Source organism: Anolis carolinensis, chromosome 2 (assembly GCF_035594765.1).
Source record: "Anolis carolinensis isolate JA03-04 chromosome 2, rAnoCar3.1.pri, whole genome shotgun sequence".
In the NCBI taxonomy this organism is placed as follows: domain Eukaryota; kingdom Metazoa; phylum Chordata; class Lepidosauria; order Squamata; family Dactyloidae; genus Anolis; species Anolis carolinensis.
Genome location: NC_085842.1, coordinates 202,749,795 through 202,767,292, shown reverse-complemented (window position 1 = coordinate 202,767,292; position 17,498 = coordinate 202,749,795). Strand labels below are relative to the sequence as shown.

Here is a 17,498-nt window from a genome sequence, read left to right as displayed (position 1 = left end):
ATATTCTGCCCTTCTCACCCCGAAGGGGACTCAGGGCAGATCACATGATACACACACAGGGCAAACATTCAATGCCCATATACATAGAACCGAGACAGACACAGACAGACGCAGAGGCAATTTAACCTTTTCCTGAGGGGATGTTCGATTCTAGCCACAGGGGGAGCAACTGCTTCATAATCCACTCTGACTGCACTTCCTCATTCCAACGTTGTAAATTAGTTATATTTGCCTCCCCACTTTTTATAAGTGGTACTTTTTCTCCTACTTGATAGATGCAACTATCTTTCGGGTTGCTAGGTCAGCAACGAGCAGGGGCTATTTTTTATTTTTAATTGACGGGTGCTTACTAGGCTTGCTCAAAGAATTCGATTTCCCCGTTTGTCGTTACTAATTCGTTAGTTTTATAACTTGTGAAGCAATATTCGACCTAGATTGTCCAGTCGTTTCGAACCGCGATAGGCCCTTTTTCTAATGTCGTCGTTTTTTTTTCGTTAGGAAAACAAGCTTTTGCAAATCACCCAAACTTGTTTCAGTGCACTGGGGCAACCTAGTGTGTTGTTTCCACCTTGTGGCCAATCAGAGAGTACGTTTAACTCAGGGGAGGGGCTTGTACGTCCTGAATGAAAAGAGCCAGCAGGGAGCCTCGTGGCTCATTTGCACCGGGAATCTGGAGAGGGTGGGAGTGAGATTCCAGGCAGGCAGGCAGGCAAGATTGCATTGCTGCGTCACAGCTTCCTTGGCTGAGCTAAAGATTAGAAGACCGGGAGAAAAGGGTGGGTGGGTGAGGTGGGAAACTGTTGGGTGTTTGTGCAGGGTGTTTTTCCAAAGGGCCTGTGGGCTTTTTTCCCCACCAGCTTGGCATTTGCCATTTGCCCAGCACTGCAGCCCTGCAACTTTTCTGCTGCGCCATATTGCCTGGTGCGGGGTGGGCTTTTTGCTTTCGGACAAAGAGAAGTTCAGCAGCTTTCTGGGCGTTTGATTAGGAAACTTTTCTTTGCATAGGCATTAAAGTGAGTTGCAAATAGAAGAAATCAAATTTACCAATTTTCATTTTGCAAAGTCTGGCAAAACTCCCCATAATCCACCGAAAAACAACTTGGGGAAAAGGGAGGGTGTATTGTTTTTCCCTCTTTCTTTTCTCTGAGCTGCTCAATTTGGGCTCGCAGCAAATCTCTTTCTCCTATCAACCCTAGCAAAGTCTGGCCAAAGATTGCAAGTCCCATAATCCTCCGCAATACAACTTGGTTTGGGGAAAAGGGAGGGTGTATTTGTTTTTCCCTCTTTCCTTTCTCTGAGCTGCTCATAGGGCTGGCAGCAGTGACTCTCTTTCCCTATCAACCCTAGCAAAGTCTGGCAAAAGGTAGCAAGTCCCATAATCCTCCGCAATACAACTTGGTTTGGGGAAAAGGGAGGGTGTATTTCACAGTGAAGGAACCCCTATTGAACAGGAAATAACAATTCAAAAGCAGGAACAGATTTTTGCAATTGTTAAATAAAGTTTTTTAATATAAACTATGAAATTGCGCGATAAATCTTAGGAAAGGGCAAACGCTCTGCAATTTGGTGAGAAAGCAGGGTGGATTGTGTTCTCCCACTGTACCAAATTTGATCAGTATAGCTGAAAAAATGAGTGCAGGAGAGCCCCATAAAAGCCCCCCCCCGGGCTGTTTTGGGCCACTGCGCATGCGTGTCCGCCATTAACGAATTACTTTTGAAACTAACGAATTTTCGTTATTTTTGAATTTTTTTGAGGGCAAAATTCGGAAATGACATCAGAAACGAAACGCTACCCCCCCCCTACTTTTGAAACGAGTTTAGAATCAATTTTTTCGTGGATCGCTCAAGCCTAGTGCTTACCCCGCCACGGGCTGGCCTCGAACTCATGACCTCCTGGTCAGAGTGATTTATTGCAGCAGGCTGCTTTACCAGCCTGCGCCACAGCCCGGCTTTTGTTGTTGTTCATTTGTTCAGTCGTTCTGACTATTCATGACCTCATGGACCAGCTCACACCAGAGCTCCCTGTCATCCATGGCAACCCCCTGCTACTTCAAGGTCAAGTCAGTCACTTTAAGGATACCATCCATCCATCTTGCCCTTGGTCAGGCCCTCTTTCTTTCTCCTTCCATTTTCCCCAGCATCATTATCTTCTCAAAGCTTTCCTGTTTTCTCATTATGTGATCACAGTACTTCATCTTTGCCTCTAATATCCTCCAGAAAGCAGTCAGTCATTATTTCGCCTTTTGTTTAGATTGTAATCCTGAGATCAAATTCACAATCTGTAAAATGCTCTGAGAGCTTTTTGGTAGAAGAGTGTGGTATAAATGATGTAAAGGAAGGGAAGGAGGAAAGAAAATCACTTATTAAACAGAGCTACATGAGGCAATCTGCTAAAAAACACATTCCCCTTGATATTATTCACTCATTAACAATGTGGTACAGATATTGACAGATATCTTAAGCACCCATCGGCATTAACAAACAACTCTCAACCCTCCGAAATAGTTTTGCCAAAGACTAGCAGGAAACTATCATAAGTGTCTATACACCAACACAAGATGCTGACAAACACATCAAGGAAAAATACTGCCAGCTGGATACCATCCTTTCTGAAATACCTAAGGAGAACAAAATCATCCTCCTGGGTGATTTTAATGCAAGAGTTGGGTAAAATTTCAACCTGTGGCCAGGAACTATATTATTTATTTATTTACAGTATTTATATTCTGCTCTTCTCACCCCAAAGGGGACTCAGGACAGATTACAATGCACATACACATGGCAAACATTCAATGCCATTAGACATATGACATATAGACAGACACAGAGGCAATTTAATATTTTCCAGCTTACGGTTTCATGCGGGTATGCTCAATTCTGGCCACAGGGGGAGCTACCGTTTCATCGTCCACTTGTGACAACGAGTCCTTGATGGTAGTACTTCCTCATTCCATTCCGCATGCTGCTGGCAATTTTATGGTGTTGTAAATTAGTTAAATTAGCCTTCCCGGATAAAGCAGTACCTAAATTTTCTACTTGATAGATGTAACTGTCTTTTGAGCTGCTTAGGTCGACAGCGAGCTGGCTATTAATGGTAGGAAGCTTAATCCGACCCAGGCTTCAATCTCATGACCTCTCGTCAGCAGTGATTTATTGCAGCTGGCTACTAACCAGCTGCGCCACAGCCCGGCCACAGGTATAGGGAAAGATGGGGTTGAAAACAGCAACTTAAATGGCATCCAATTTCTCATCAAATGTGCAGAACACAACCTTGTTATTTCCAAACACCCTTCCACCCAAAGAATAAGTTTAAGACATCATGGAAGCACCCCCAATCAAAGCCCTGGCATTTCTTACACTATGTAATTATACGTGCCAGAGACTGACATGATTTACTTCTCACAAGAGCCATAACAAATGCCGATGGCTGCTGGACAGATGATCGACTAACTCGATCCACAATGGCTATCAAGATTGCTCCTAAACGTAGACTACAAGGAAGAAAGATAAGGCATAAAATGAACACCCAAGCTTTCCAGGAATCCTCTAAACTAGCCTTTCTTCAAACAACACTTAAGGATAATCTCTATCCATGGAACACCCTGAAAATTTTGCGGAACACTGGAATTAACTGAAGACCTTTATCATTACAGTCTGTAAAGAACCACAGGATAGCAAACTAAGAAGCATCAACACTGTCTTGATAAAAAATAACGAGAGCCAATATTTAATTGATAAGAAAAAAGCACTTAAAATATGACAAAGAGACATCAACTGTGCTGCTAAGAAAAGAACCTACGCTAGTACAAAAACTGAGATCCGAAGAACCAGAGAACTCAAAAACATCTAGTAGACTAAAAAGGCTGAAGAAATCCAACACTTTGCAGATGTCCATGATGCACAAGGATTCTTCAAATCCACAAAGATAATGTATATCCCAACAAATCATGGCATACACTTTCTACACTCATCAGATGGCACCAAACTTCTTAAGCTTAATGCAACACTAGAAAATGTTGATCATTTTCCACTAACTAGGCAGCTACCTCCCCACAAAAGTTGATATCAACACCGAAATATAACATCGTCTGAGCTCTGCAAGTGCAGCACTTTTTCAAATGAAGCACAGAGTATTCAAATATTGGGACATCCATAGGGATACTAAGATGCTTGTTTATAAAGTTATTGTCCTTCCAACTCTGTTGTACGCCCATAAAACACCGACTGTCTACAAATATCACTCTCAACTTCTGGAAAGATTCCATCAGCACTACCATCAGAAAATTGTGCAAATATCTTGGGAAGACAGTCGGAAAAACGTCAGCATTCTGAAAACAAAGACCACCAATACTGAAGCAATGCTTCTCCACCATCAAATTTGCTGGACTGGCCACATTCTCTGAATACCACCCAATCACTGTCTCCCAAAGCTGTTACTTTATTCTCAGCTCAAGGATGGAAAATGGAATGTCAGTGGACAACAAAAGAGATTTAAAGATCGCCTTAAAGCTAACCTTAAAAATGTGGCAAAAACACAGAGAGTTGGGAAGCCCTGGCCCTCAAGCACTCTAACTGAAGGTCAGTCATCACCCATGGTGCTGTGGATTTTGAAGGGGCACAAATAGAGGGTGAAAGAGAAAAATGTGCCAAGAGGAAGGTGCATCAAGCAAACCCTTGTTGGGGCCGCCTTCCATTGGGAAATGTGTGTCCTCACTACGAAAGACTATGCGGATCCAGAATAGGCCTCTACAGTCATTTGCAAACCCACCACCAAGATTCTACTTGTGTTCAAGTATGATTGCCTTCCAAGACAATCATACTTGAACACAAGTGATAGCCTATGATGACAATGACAGATATTGACAAGAATCAATGAAGTAGTTCTCTTTAAAAAACAAAACAAAAACAGGAACAACAGTGAGTTCATTTCATAAAAATCCTTGTTTAGCTATGGTCCAACAAATGGTGTAAACATTAGTGAACTAAGTTTACAGTGCAAAGGCAGAAAAAGTAGTTTACAAACTCCTAAGCAGCTTCGATGGGAGACCTGAGAAGTGCATGTAAGCTGTGATCCTCAAAACATCACATCATCCAGAACAACAAATGATAAGTTTTTGCTTTCTGAAATTACATATATAAAATATACAAAACCAATTCAGTATCTACTTAAGGCTAATTAATTATTTAAGAGATTTATAAGTAACTTTTGAAACAAAACTTTTCCTAATCTGGAGTTTAGATTTGCATGCTTAATGATACAACGCACTGCTTTCAAGTTCTGTACAGTTCAGCTATCAACACGCACAAGAAGAAATAGTTTCTGTACAGATTGAGATTTCAACAGTGAGGTTTTCATCTAGTAATGAAATGAAAGTCTTGCAAAGCTTTACTGGCCATTGTCACAGGAAACCAAATCCACAAATAACCTTTCTGCAAGAACAGCATACCAAAGACCACGTCACACAGCCAGTGGTGGTCAGTGGCAGGACTCCTCTTCAGGTGTGGGGATATGTTGTCACCGGCCGGCAAGGCAATCACATGGAGGGTATCAAGGAGTGCCCTTAGTGAGCGCAGCTTCCCCCCATGGAACTGGCAACATGGGAGCCTTCCTGTGTTGCTAGATTCATGACAGCTCCATGGGGTGAAGCCATGCTCACTACTAGTGCTCCTCGTTTCGCTCCATGTGATTTCCTGCCAGCTGGCAAGGTGAGACAAGGACGCCATGCCTCACCCTGGAGAGGACCATCGCCGCCAGCTGTGTGACGAGGTCCTAAGAGTTCTCCTGCTTTGTTCAGAAGAATTACCAATACCCCAAAAGCAATGCAATTAATCTCACACTAGGCCTATGCACATACTACATAGATACCATTTCCATGGTTCATACACAACACTGACCAATTTCCTACATCTGACAAATCTAAGTTAAAGCCACATAATTATACATCATCATTTGCCCTAGACTTACTCACTGGAGGCAATGCATATACAGGTTAGTCATATTGTCTCCTTTCACAGATGATGATGAAAACTCAGATAATTTAGCTGCTTACATTATCAGCTAGTATGAGAAGCATGCTCAATTCTATCTGTCACACTTCAGCAATGAGTGAATCAAACCCTCTTTCAAAGACAACCACATTCCCCAAGGTTGAAATTAAGAAACTAAAAACCAAAGTTATGAACCAAATCAAAGTGTGACTCCAGCTGGTAAGGCCTTCCATACAGACAATGCCATCTGTAAGGGCACATCATCAACTAGCATCACTTCAAATAGCAATACACACACCATAACAGAGCTCAAAAGAAGCCTGCTGCTTGCTAGGGATATAAAAATCGTATGGGCTATCTTTTAATAATGTGTTTATACTTGTATCCTGTTGTGTCATGGGAGAAAAAGTGCTTTATTTGCACAATCAGCATTTGTTCTATTTGAAGGGTGGAGCTCCCGATGGCGCAGTGGGTTAAACCCTTGTGCCAACAGGACTGATGACTTGAAGGTTGGGTTACTGACCTGAAGGTTGCCGGTTCGAATCCAACCCCCCAGGGAGAGCATGGATGAGTTCCTTCCCTCTATCAACTCCAGCTCCATGTGGGGACATGAGAGAAGCCTCCCACAAGGATGGTAAAAACATCAAAAACATCCGAGCGTCCCCTGGGCAATATCCTTGCAGATGGCCAATTCTCTCACACCAGAAGTGACTTGTAGTTTCTCAAGTCACTCCTGACACAAAAAAAAAATTGGAAGGGTTGGTACCCAGGATTCACACAGTTGTCATGTATGTAACCTGTCTAAAGTGCACAATGCAATCTGTAGGTCTTTTACAAATCACCAATGTATTTTACATTATCTGTTTTTTTAAAATCACCCATGATTTTAAAAAAATGGCTCAAACTGAAAACTTCACTTAAAACATTCTTACATCTCTACTTTCACTGATCTTATCTTGAGAACTTAAATCCCTTATTATATGGCATTTGTGCAGTTTCCTAAGGATAAAAGAGTAGTTTGCTTCAGTTCTGAACTATCATTGCTATCAAGGTCAGCCCTGAAGATTAGTAGAATGTTCTCCAGAGTTCTACCAAGCCACCTGTTGGTATGAACCTATGCATATGCAGATTTGGCAAGCGACTCACCCACAAAGAATGTTCCTGATCCCAGGTGTGGCTATTTGCAGGGCTAAGCAATGGTTGTTAAAAGTAGTTCCAAAAGAAAGACATTAACCTTTTCTGTATTTGATTTTAGTATGCAATTTTCCAAGTGAGACTATATCTTTCTGATACTACTTTTCTAAAAGGGATACCCTGGAAGTGGAGAACTGAGAATGCAGAGGTCAGCATCAAGGTGGCTATGCTTTCCTGACACACAAAGGAAGGCAGCTCTTTTCAAGAACAGGAGGAAGATTAATACAAAATTGAGTCTTTCAGTAAACAGCCTCAAGTATTATATTATAAAGCAGTGGCTTAGAGTCAATGACATGGGATAGCTAAACATGAATTCTTTCCACTTCTAGATAGTACTCAGTAGACACAGCACAGATTGCAGTTACAGATTCCTAACGTATAGTTATGGACCTGTAACTGATCCATACAGATTAAGCCTTCATAGTCTTACTGTGAACCTATGTAAAAGCCGCTTCAATCAACCCAGCAATGAAAAGAGAAGAAAAAGATCTGTTCAGCTAGTTATCAGGATACAAGGATGTTTCCACCCTTTCTCTCCCACAAGTGAGGCTGCAATCTTGAGAAGCAGGATCTCTATCACAAGTCTTTTTTTCAGGCTTGCTCACTGATGGAAGGGTAGAAAGACTGACTTCCTTGCAGCCCAATAACCAGCTGAAAGGAACTTCTTTAACTAGTGGCTGGCTCTTAAGAGGAAGGGGCAACATCCGTTAGTTACATCTCATTAACTAGGTAACCTATCTAGAAATCAGACATATGTTTACATACTTGAAGATTACCTTCTCAGTCATCCTTCTCAGATCCTATTGTAGGCACAAGTATACAGACTGATGAATTGTCTGTTTTTTAAAAAAATCAAACACCAGAAAATTGAACTTATTTCAAGTAATATCAATGGCTAGGTCAAGCATTTATATGCATCTGAAGTGGTCAGCAGCTGTTAAGCACAGCAATGTGTGACAGCTGGCATGACAGCTATATCCTTCAACATCATACCACAGTATAATGTTTTCATGTGAATTTAATTCAGGCATGGTAATAATGTGGTCCTCCAGATGTTATTGTACAGCAATTCCTGGCATCCCTCACACTGGCTAGGCTAGGATTGCTGGGAGGGCCACTTAATATACACCCAATTTAGTGACTTTACCCATGATAAATTATATAGGTTTCATGAAATTTAGTTCTGAGACTACGCAACAGCTAGATAGGGAATTATGAGCAATGACTTTTGGAACAGTCCAAATTATAACTGTGGATAGTGTGGTTAATAATGATGGTATTATTTTAAATGTTCTCAAATGTTTTAATGTATTTTATAATTCTATGTAAAATGTTTGTTTTAATTGTTCATTGTGCTGATACACTGAATAGTTGCCTATGTGTAAAGCCACAATGAGTCCCCTCCAGGGTTGAGAAAGGCAGGGTAGAATGTTGGTTCGTTCTCCTTTTTTAAATCTCTGAAGCACATTACCATCTAGTAAATGAATGCCAGGATCCGATTTCCAGTTTACTAATTGACACACATCATTATGGAAGTTTAGTGTTTTTAAAAGTTAAAACATATACTAAATATTCACAGCTGACGCTATCTGTTCTTCAATATGCCCAACCCATTGTAAGCCAATTTATAAAAAGGCTGGAACAAACTAATGGAGATTATGGCACACTTGGACAAGAAAACGTCTTCAGACAGCCTATACAAATTTATTTTATTAATGTGCATGCATGCATGAGCACAACCTCAAGTAACCTGTCAATGGATTATGACCCCATGAATTTCACATTGTTTTCTTAGGCAAGGAATATTCTGAGATTATTTTGCAAATTCTTTCCACTGAAAAAATAGCCTCTGAAAAGTTCTAACTAGAGTTGACCCTGCCTAGCTTCCAATATCAGAGTGGATCTAATGCCAAACTAAGGCCTACTGACTCAATGCAGTTCTCTAAAGTGATTTACCTGGGCCCCGCTCTAAACTTTAGACTTAGGTCACCCTACATCTGAAACAACTTGAAGGCTGGCAACAACAACAATCCTAATTAACTTGACTATCTCATCAGCCAAAAGCAGGCCCATACTTCCCACTGAAATACTGGTACATTTACATTGGTTAAAATTGTTCTTCATTTTAAATATTATATTGTTCTTCCGTGTTTTTTTCACTACAAGTAAGATATGTGCAATATGCATAGATATTCGTTCATATAATTACGTTTTTGGGGGGGGGGTTCTATTTTTTCCCTCCTCTCTCCCCTCCCCCCCTTCCTTACACCCCTCCCTTCTTTCATGGAAAAGTTATTAATAAAAAATATTTTAAAAAAAAAAAAAAAGAAAGAAATTTGTTTGTTTTTTTCAAACTATAGTCTGGCCCCCAACAGTCTAGACTGTGTAACGCTCCTTGGTTTAAAAAGTTTGAGGATCCCTGCTTTAGGGTATTTAGACCCAATGATTAATATATAAAATTAAACATTTAAAAGAACCAGGCATCTACATCTGCCAACTTCACAGATCATTAGTATGAGACAAAAATACCATGAAGCATCATCAGGAACATAGATAACATCTATATCCTAAAGTACAGTAGAGTGGCATCTCCTTATACCTTGCTCTTGACTTCAGGCATATTGCTGTAAAAGCTGTCAAGTGCCAAATCTCAAGGACTCTACAGCCAAGACAATCCTACTTGGAAAACATTTCCACAGAGGGATCAAGATGTAGTGTGTGTATCCATGCACATGGAAATAAATGTACAGTATAGTCATGTATACAACTATATATACTGCAGCAAACCTTTTTGCATGACTGCCCCAACCCACTGTTTATACAGACACAGTATCTTTTCCCCTTACTTTGGGATGCTTTTGCCTCTAGGATTACAGGCCTGGGAATTGGCAAGAATGCAGACTTAATCCTATGCATATATGTACTTCCAGACTACTTTGTGTGTTTTTTCTTTATTTTAATTATTTTTTAAAATTCCTTTTATTAACTATTTTTATTTAAACATTTGAAACATAATATGAATGTCTTATCTCACCATCTATTCCCAGATCTGTAAGGTATCTCATGTTTTGTGTGTGTGTGTGTTTTTTTTTCTTAATTCACTTTTAAAGTGAGTTTTAATATCTGAATATCCTGGGAAGACAACCATTGTACTTTTTAAATGACAATCATTTTACATTTACAGCTACTACATTTTCACACCAAAGTTTCGCTTTCAATGGTTTATATTAAATTCAAAATTGGCCAAGAACTTAATATAAAATATTATGGGAGATGACCATGGCAAGCTGAAATATGTAGGAATACCCTTTCTTTTATTAGGAATGCTTCACATACTAAACATTTATTTTTGAAAAAACTTCTCAAAGTTCCAAAAATATAATTAAAGTTTCCCTCCTAACTCATGCATAGGTGCTGTTAGAAAGGTGGCCATAACTTTAAAGACAGGAATAAAAAATGTAGTCTTTTCATCGGGAGTCTGAAATGACACTGTCCATAGTTCTACCATTTAATTCCACATAAAATGTAGGTCAACCCTTATTCCTGAGGGAGCATTCAAGCATTACTTCCCACTACCACCAACAGCCTGAAGTGGTGGAAGTCCAGGAAAGTTTTTCAAGGTCAGACTATTGGGCAAGATTATCTGTTGGTAGGAAGTAAAAATGAGATAAAGAAATGGGGAAATGACATTCTAAATAGCAGAGCTTGTAAGGGTTTTATTTGAATTTTACCTGTCAGTTTGCCCACACAAAAACATTATATGGATTGTGAACAATAAAGAAACATGTGATTGTATATTGCAAATATAAAATTACACTATCATTTTAAATATGCAGTTACTGGATTGTTTTCATTTTGAATTTTAGGGGTAAATTTTGCAAAAATGGGCTTAATTATTTCCTTGTAAGTAAAGAAAAATAAAATAACACTTTAATATTTCTATCTAAGCTAAACGTCTTTCTGTTTCAGTATCTCAGTACAGGTATACCTCGACAAACAAAGTATATGTGTTCCTAGGCTTTACTTTTCCAACAGAAAATTTGATACCAGAGGCAGAAATAACATGGAATGAATGGGAACAGGTTCCTACATCACAAAAAAGAAATAGTAGTTCTACATGTTTCAGCAAACTTTATATCCACATGTGAAATGAAAAAAACAGGTTAGGAAAGCCTTGCAAGTGGAAACAAAATATTTAAAATCTTTTAGAAGCCACTGGAAAGCCTCTTCCAAAACATATTTCAGGATGATGGTTTTTTTCTTTCAAGATCCTCCTGTTTTCTTATGATTTCTATAGATCTATGTTTTTTCATAGGGTAGCTAATGAGGCAACCTAACTCGCATTCATTTTTCTTTCTTTTTTCCTCAGTAAGTGATTCTGGAGGCAGCTGTTTACCTTGCCTATTGTATATACGTACACCCCGTTATGAAAGAATCACCTAGAATAGAATCCCATTCTTTTCTGGACCACATTTCGTCTCTTTGTTTACTGCAGACACACTGCTGCAGCCCAACACTGAAAGCCAGCATTTCTTCAACCCTGTTTTTATCATACTCCCAATGTCATGCTACAAAAAAAGTCCAGCTAGACAGTAGACAAAAAGGGGAGGGGATGGAATCCCATAAAAAGACTTTGTAAAAGGGGAGTTTCTTTGGAAGAGGCTTTATTAACTAAGGGATGGCTATATTCTCATATTGAACAAGAATGCTTCACAGAAAAGCAATGTCCCCGACTCCAATCCTATGAACAAACAAGTAGGCAAACAACTCCATTATTTAAGCTATACTAGGAAAATGCTACATATCAGCTCTCAAGACAATGTGCCAGAAGAGAAACATAATATTAACACTATATTAACAATTAGTCCCTATAAATGCCTTTCATAGACAAAACGCAGCCAGAAATGAACTGTGGTAGGAATGGGCTAGGTGCAACATTAACAAGGCCTTGGCTATGCACCACACTGCCCACTGTATAAATACCATACAGTCTTTTATATCAGAACAAAGCTGTATGCCTGAACTGGAACTGGCTATAATGGGAGTCCAGTTCGTATGCGGCATTAGAGAACAGAACTTTCCTCACCTATGACAGATGTTTCTATGGCCATCCGAGTACAAACCACTCTCTGTACTGTTCAAAGCTAGTCAGCACTCAAACACCCATATGGAGCACCTCATGCAACAATGAAAACCAGCACGACAATCAAATTTTAAAGCATGTGCTTTATGGATATATTTGAAACTTATAATTTAGTTTCACTAGCTAAGAATATATTTTAATGCCATCTGCTAGTCACAATGCCCAAGCAGGACTTCTATGCTGAGTATGTAGCAGAGCCTTATTTAAGCAAATTCAGCCTTCTTTGGAAGTATACTGCATTTATCTTCAAGCACATAAAAGATACCTGAAAATTAAGTTAGCATAAGACTAGCAATGCTATGTCAAAAAGCATTTTCCCACTACTATCTGAGACCTAAACAACGACATTTGACTGCTTTGAGCTCATTGATTCTAGTCAGAAAAGAATTCCAGAGACCTTCTTTCACATCAGACAGTGAGCACAACTGGATTAGTGTACCACATATAGTTGAGGATCCTTAATTTTGTACAGCCTTATCAGAAGTTCCTCAACCAGAAAAAGACATGGGATGGGTCAGGTTGCTTGAAAGACAGCTCAATGACATCTGACACTTCTCCATGGCACAGACAGGCATATGAGGATGTTCAAAGGAGTATTCTCACATCGTGTAATAGATCAGAACACCAACCTGGCCAGTACACCACATGAATTACCTTACTACCTAGACCAGTGGTTCTCAACCTGTGGGTCCCCAGATGTTTTGGCCTTCAACTTCCAGAAATACTAACAGCTGGTAAACTGTTGAGAACCACTGACCTAGACCAAGGGCCAGAATATTTTGAAATGTTTAGAGGAGACAAGAGACAAGCTGGGCCATGTAGACAGAGCACAAAGTTTTAAAAATCCTCAATTGGGCAATTTCTTATATCACTGCAATATATGTTAAATTTAGTTGCAAGAGTATCTGACACTTTTTACCAATTAAGACCACATTACAAGATTCTAAAAAGCTATGCCAAAAGCTCTTTCACGCGTAATGTATAATGTATTTTCTATATCTACTGTATATGATGCTATGGTATTATAAATTAAAAACTAAAACTAAATGAGTTATCAAACACTGAAACCCTTTTGGCCCACCTTGTAAATGTGAATGTCATTCTTCTTCTAATGATAAGATTAACCTACAACTAATAAAAACTATCAGTAATGTCTACTATATGGCAAATCTTTCAGTCAAAAAAATCACCACCGGTCACAAGTAAAATAAAACTTGCAAATCAGGTATAAAGGAAAGCTAGAATTAATCCTAGTGTATTAGTAGAGAGAACTTAAAGAGTAGCTTGTCATAAAACCACTAAACATAAGAATTATTTATATGTTCCTTTTCTAAGGATGCTAAACATCCAAAAATGTGCACTTTTTTGAGAAACTACTAAGAATAATATTTGTTTTTAATATGTCCTTTTTAATGAATTGCCAGATTTTATCTTGCTGCTTATCCCTAAAATGTGTATTTAAGTCAATATGTAAGTTTTGATGTATTGATTTAAAATACACGTTAGGGATAAGCGGCAAGATAAAATTTGGCAATTCATTAAAAAGGACATACGAAAAACAAATATTATTCTCAAAAAAGTGCACATACATTTATTAAATGTAGTATATATCAGTGTTTGTAGGATTTGGAGCAATCTATCTAAAACATATGAAACACAGAGTGCACTTTTAATTAGTCGTGAAAACATCTATTTACCACAACAATGCAAAATTTAAACGCCAACATAAAGTGATTTTTTCCATTTCTAGGATGAAATGGCAATAAAATTTTCTTTGTTCAGCAACTACATCCCATAACTAGAAACTGAACTCTCCAGTTCACAACATGCACAGTTACTCTCAGGTGAACCAATGTTACCACCGCATTGAATTAATTTGGTTGCAGTGTGCTCATCTTCGGAAAAAAACAGAACCAATCAAAACCATTTCTAAAACAAAGTTCATTAGTTATTGACAGTTCTTCTCACCTCTGGGTTTAATCACTTTCTGTCATGGCTCTCCCCCCTACAGCCAAGATAAATGGTAAAAACCAGTCCACTATACAAAAACATTTAGCTGATTCTTAGAAGTCAGTTTTCTTCTGGGTAAATTCTATGGATTATGAACTCATGGATTACAGAATTCAGAACATTACAACACAGAGACACATGAAGCCATGGACACTTTGCAAGTCCCCACAGTTTCAATGTGGGCAAAGCTGCTCCAACAGAGCCAAGACTTTCTTTTGCAAATCCACAATCGTTAACTTGTGGCAGGACTCCCTTCTCCACCCACGCAATAAAACACTTCTCCACCTATTTTTTTTAAAAGTCCATATACAAAGCAAATCTTGTGGCAGGCAATGTCAAGGTGAACACCATACGAGGACTCTTTTAACTTGAGGAGGGGATGTAGGCAACATTTAATCTTAGGCTGCTGTGAGTTTTCTGGGCTGTATGGCCATGTTTCAGAAGCATTCTTTCCTGACATTTCGCCTTTATCTATGGCAGGCATCCTCAGAGGTTGTGAGGTATATTGGAAACTAGGCACGTGGAGTTTATATATATGTGGAAGGTCCAGGATGGGAGAAAGAGCTCTTGTCTGCTTGAAACAAGTATGAATGTTACAATTGACCCCCCCCCCTTGATTAGCATTAAATAGCCTTGCAGCTTCAAAATCTGGCTGCTTCCTGCCGGGGGCATCCTTTGTTGGGAGGCTTAGCTGGCCCTGATCGTTTCATGTCTGGAATTCCTCTGTTTTCTGAGTGGTGTTCTTTATCTATTGTCCTTATTTTACAGTTTTTTAATAATGGTAGCCACATTTTGTTCATTTTCATGGTTTCCTCCTTTCTGTTGAAACTGTCCACATGCTTGTGGATTTCAGTGGCTTCTCTGGCCAAACATCCCAGAAAACTCACAGCAACCCAGTGAACATGGCCATACAGTCCGGAAAACTCACAGCAACTCAGTGATTCCAGCCATGAAAGCCTTCGACAACACACTTCTCCCCCTCTTTTAAAAGTGCATATACAAACCAAAACTTTTGGCAGGCAATGCAGAGGTGAACACCATGCAAGGAGTCTTTTAACTTGGGGAGATGGGAATTGAGGCAACATTTAATCCTAGGTTGCTGTGAGTTTTCTGGGCTGTATGGCCCTGTTACAGAAGCATTCTTTCCTGACATTTCACCTGCATCTATGGCAGGCATCCTCAGAGATTGTGAGGTCTGTTGGAAACTAGGCAAGTGGGGTTTATATATCTGTGGAAAGTCCAGGGTGGGAGAAAGAATTCTTGTCTGCTTGAGGCAAGTGTGAATGTTGCAATTGGCTACCTTGATTAGCACTGAATAGCCTTGCAGCTTCAAAGCTGATTCTTAATTCTTGAGCTCATTCTTACTGCCTCATCACACTAGACCATGAATCCACTTTAAATCTGGTTTCTGCCTACTGCAGAATTTTGGGGTTTGTAGTTTGGTGAGGCCCAGGACCTGTCTGGCCGAGCTGTTTAAAGCCCCCTCCCTAAAGTAGATGTAAAGTGAATTTAAAGTAGATCCAAGCTCTAGTGTGATGAAGTCCTTAGAAGTGAATTTTCTTCAGGGTAAATTCTGAGGATTATGAACTCCTAGCTTTTCAAGGTAAAGCAGGAGGGGAGTCCTTAAAAGTCTTAAAGGAGAGAGTCCTTAAAGTCTTTTAAGGACTCCCTCCCTACTTTGCCTTGAAAAGCAAGGATTAAATGTTGCCTCTATCCCCCACCTCCCAAGTTAAAGAGTCAGGTGGAGGATAGATAGGGAGGCATTCCTGGAAGAGACAAACACCCAAAAAACCTTGAGTTAGAGGAGTTGGAGTAGAAGAAATTCACTGAAGGTAAGTAGGATTAAAAGCTTCTTTTTTCTGTGGTCTCAAGGAAGAGAGAGGAAAGTCTCCAACTGAGGTTAAGGGACCCCTTTTCCCCTTGAGGGGATTCACAGAAAGTTAGAGACCGAAAGAGAAAGAGAGAGCCAGAGACACCCTTCAAACCCATATTCTCCCCCCATAATGTCTTAAATACCTCAGAGGAAAGGGAAAAGGGGTGTCGGCCCATTGTGCCCCTCAGAAATACCCACCAACCTAAGAAGCCCCCCATTTTACCTCAAGGCACCCCCACACGTTCACCCACAGCGTCTCAGCCGCCACCCAGGAGGTGGAGGGGGCGCCTCAGGAGCACCTCCTCCTTCCCCTTCTCCTCCTTCCACCCACCACCCTCTTTGGCCCAAAGGCAGGCAGGCAGGAGGGAGGGAGGGAGGCCTCGGTGGTGGGTCTGAAGGGAAGGCGACGAGGATAGGAGGGGAAGGAGAAGACACTGACCTGGCTGGGAGAGGAGGAGGAGGAGGAAGCAGCAGCAGCAACGAGGACAGGCGCCGGCCACGCGGGTGGGTGGGTTGGTTGAGGGAGAAGGAGAGCCCGCTTCCCCCTCACACTCGGAGGGAGGGGGCAATTCCGGAAGAGGAGATTTATCCCCCCTTTTTCCAAAAAAATTCTTCCTGACCCGAAATAATAAATAAATAGTAATGAAAGACCCCGAAGAAGGTGACGGGAAAAGGGGGAAAAATTATTCCGGTCGGGAGTTTAGTACAACAAAGAGGCGGAAATAGCCGAGCGGAGCCGAGCGCGCCCGAGCGGGGGCGCCGCGAGCCCGGAGCATGCGCGGTGGGGACGAGCCGAGCCAGCCCGGCCTCCTCCTCCTCCTCTTCTCCCCTCCCTGCCTCCCCTTTTCCAACCCTCTCCTCACCATCACCTCCACTGGTGCTGCTCTCAGCAAGAGGGAGGGAGGGAGGAGGCGCCTAACTGGGGCAGTAAGGACTAGTAGTGTTGACGTTCAGAAAGGGGCAAAAGTCCGTCAGCGCCCACCTCAGGGAAGAAAGACGGCAGGCACCCTGTGCCCGGCCTCCTCCCTCGTCGCGCGCACATACTCACGCGCTCTCACACCCCTCTCGCGCCCCCTCCGTTCCCAAGGCAACGGCCCGCAGCTCCTGGCCCAGGTGCCTCTGTCAACGGTCTCCCCTCGCGCCCTCTCTGAGGGCGTCTCACCAATGGCTGCGCCTGAGGCCTCTGCTCGCCCCCCTCAACCTTGTCAGCTGGCCCCATGGGAGGCTTAAGAGTGAGGGGAACTCCTCAGGAAATAACCGTCCTGCTTACACACCCCCAAGGGTGGTTAC

At 41.0% G+C, this 17,498-nt stretch overlaps 1 protein-coding gene across 8 annotated transcripts in view; it reads right to left on the bottom strand.

The window, feature by feature from the left end:
* The window catches only part of pcgf3 (polycomb group ring finger 3), a 91,562-nt gene extending 74,284 nt beyond the window's left edge, over positions 1 to 17,278 (bottom strand). For 2 of the 8 annotated variants that reach the window (XM_016995037.2, XM_062971555.1), the window contains exon 1: positions 14,294 to 14,631. The gene's annotated coding sequence lies outside the window, so the exon portion shown is untranslated. Of the gene's footprint in view, positions 1 to 2,853; positions 4,578 to 14,293; positions 14,632 to 16,431; positions 16,526 to 16,647; positions 16,995 to 17,256 lie in introns of those variants that run through there. The other 6 variants (XM_062971554.1, XM_062971557.1, XM_062971553.1 and 3 more) reach the window with 6 other exon arrangements.
* Positions 17,279 to 17,498: the final 220 nt, after the last annotated feature.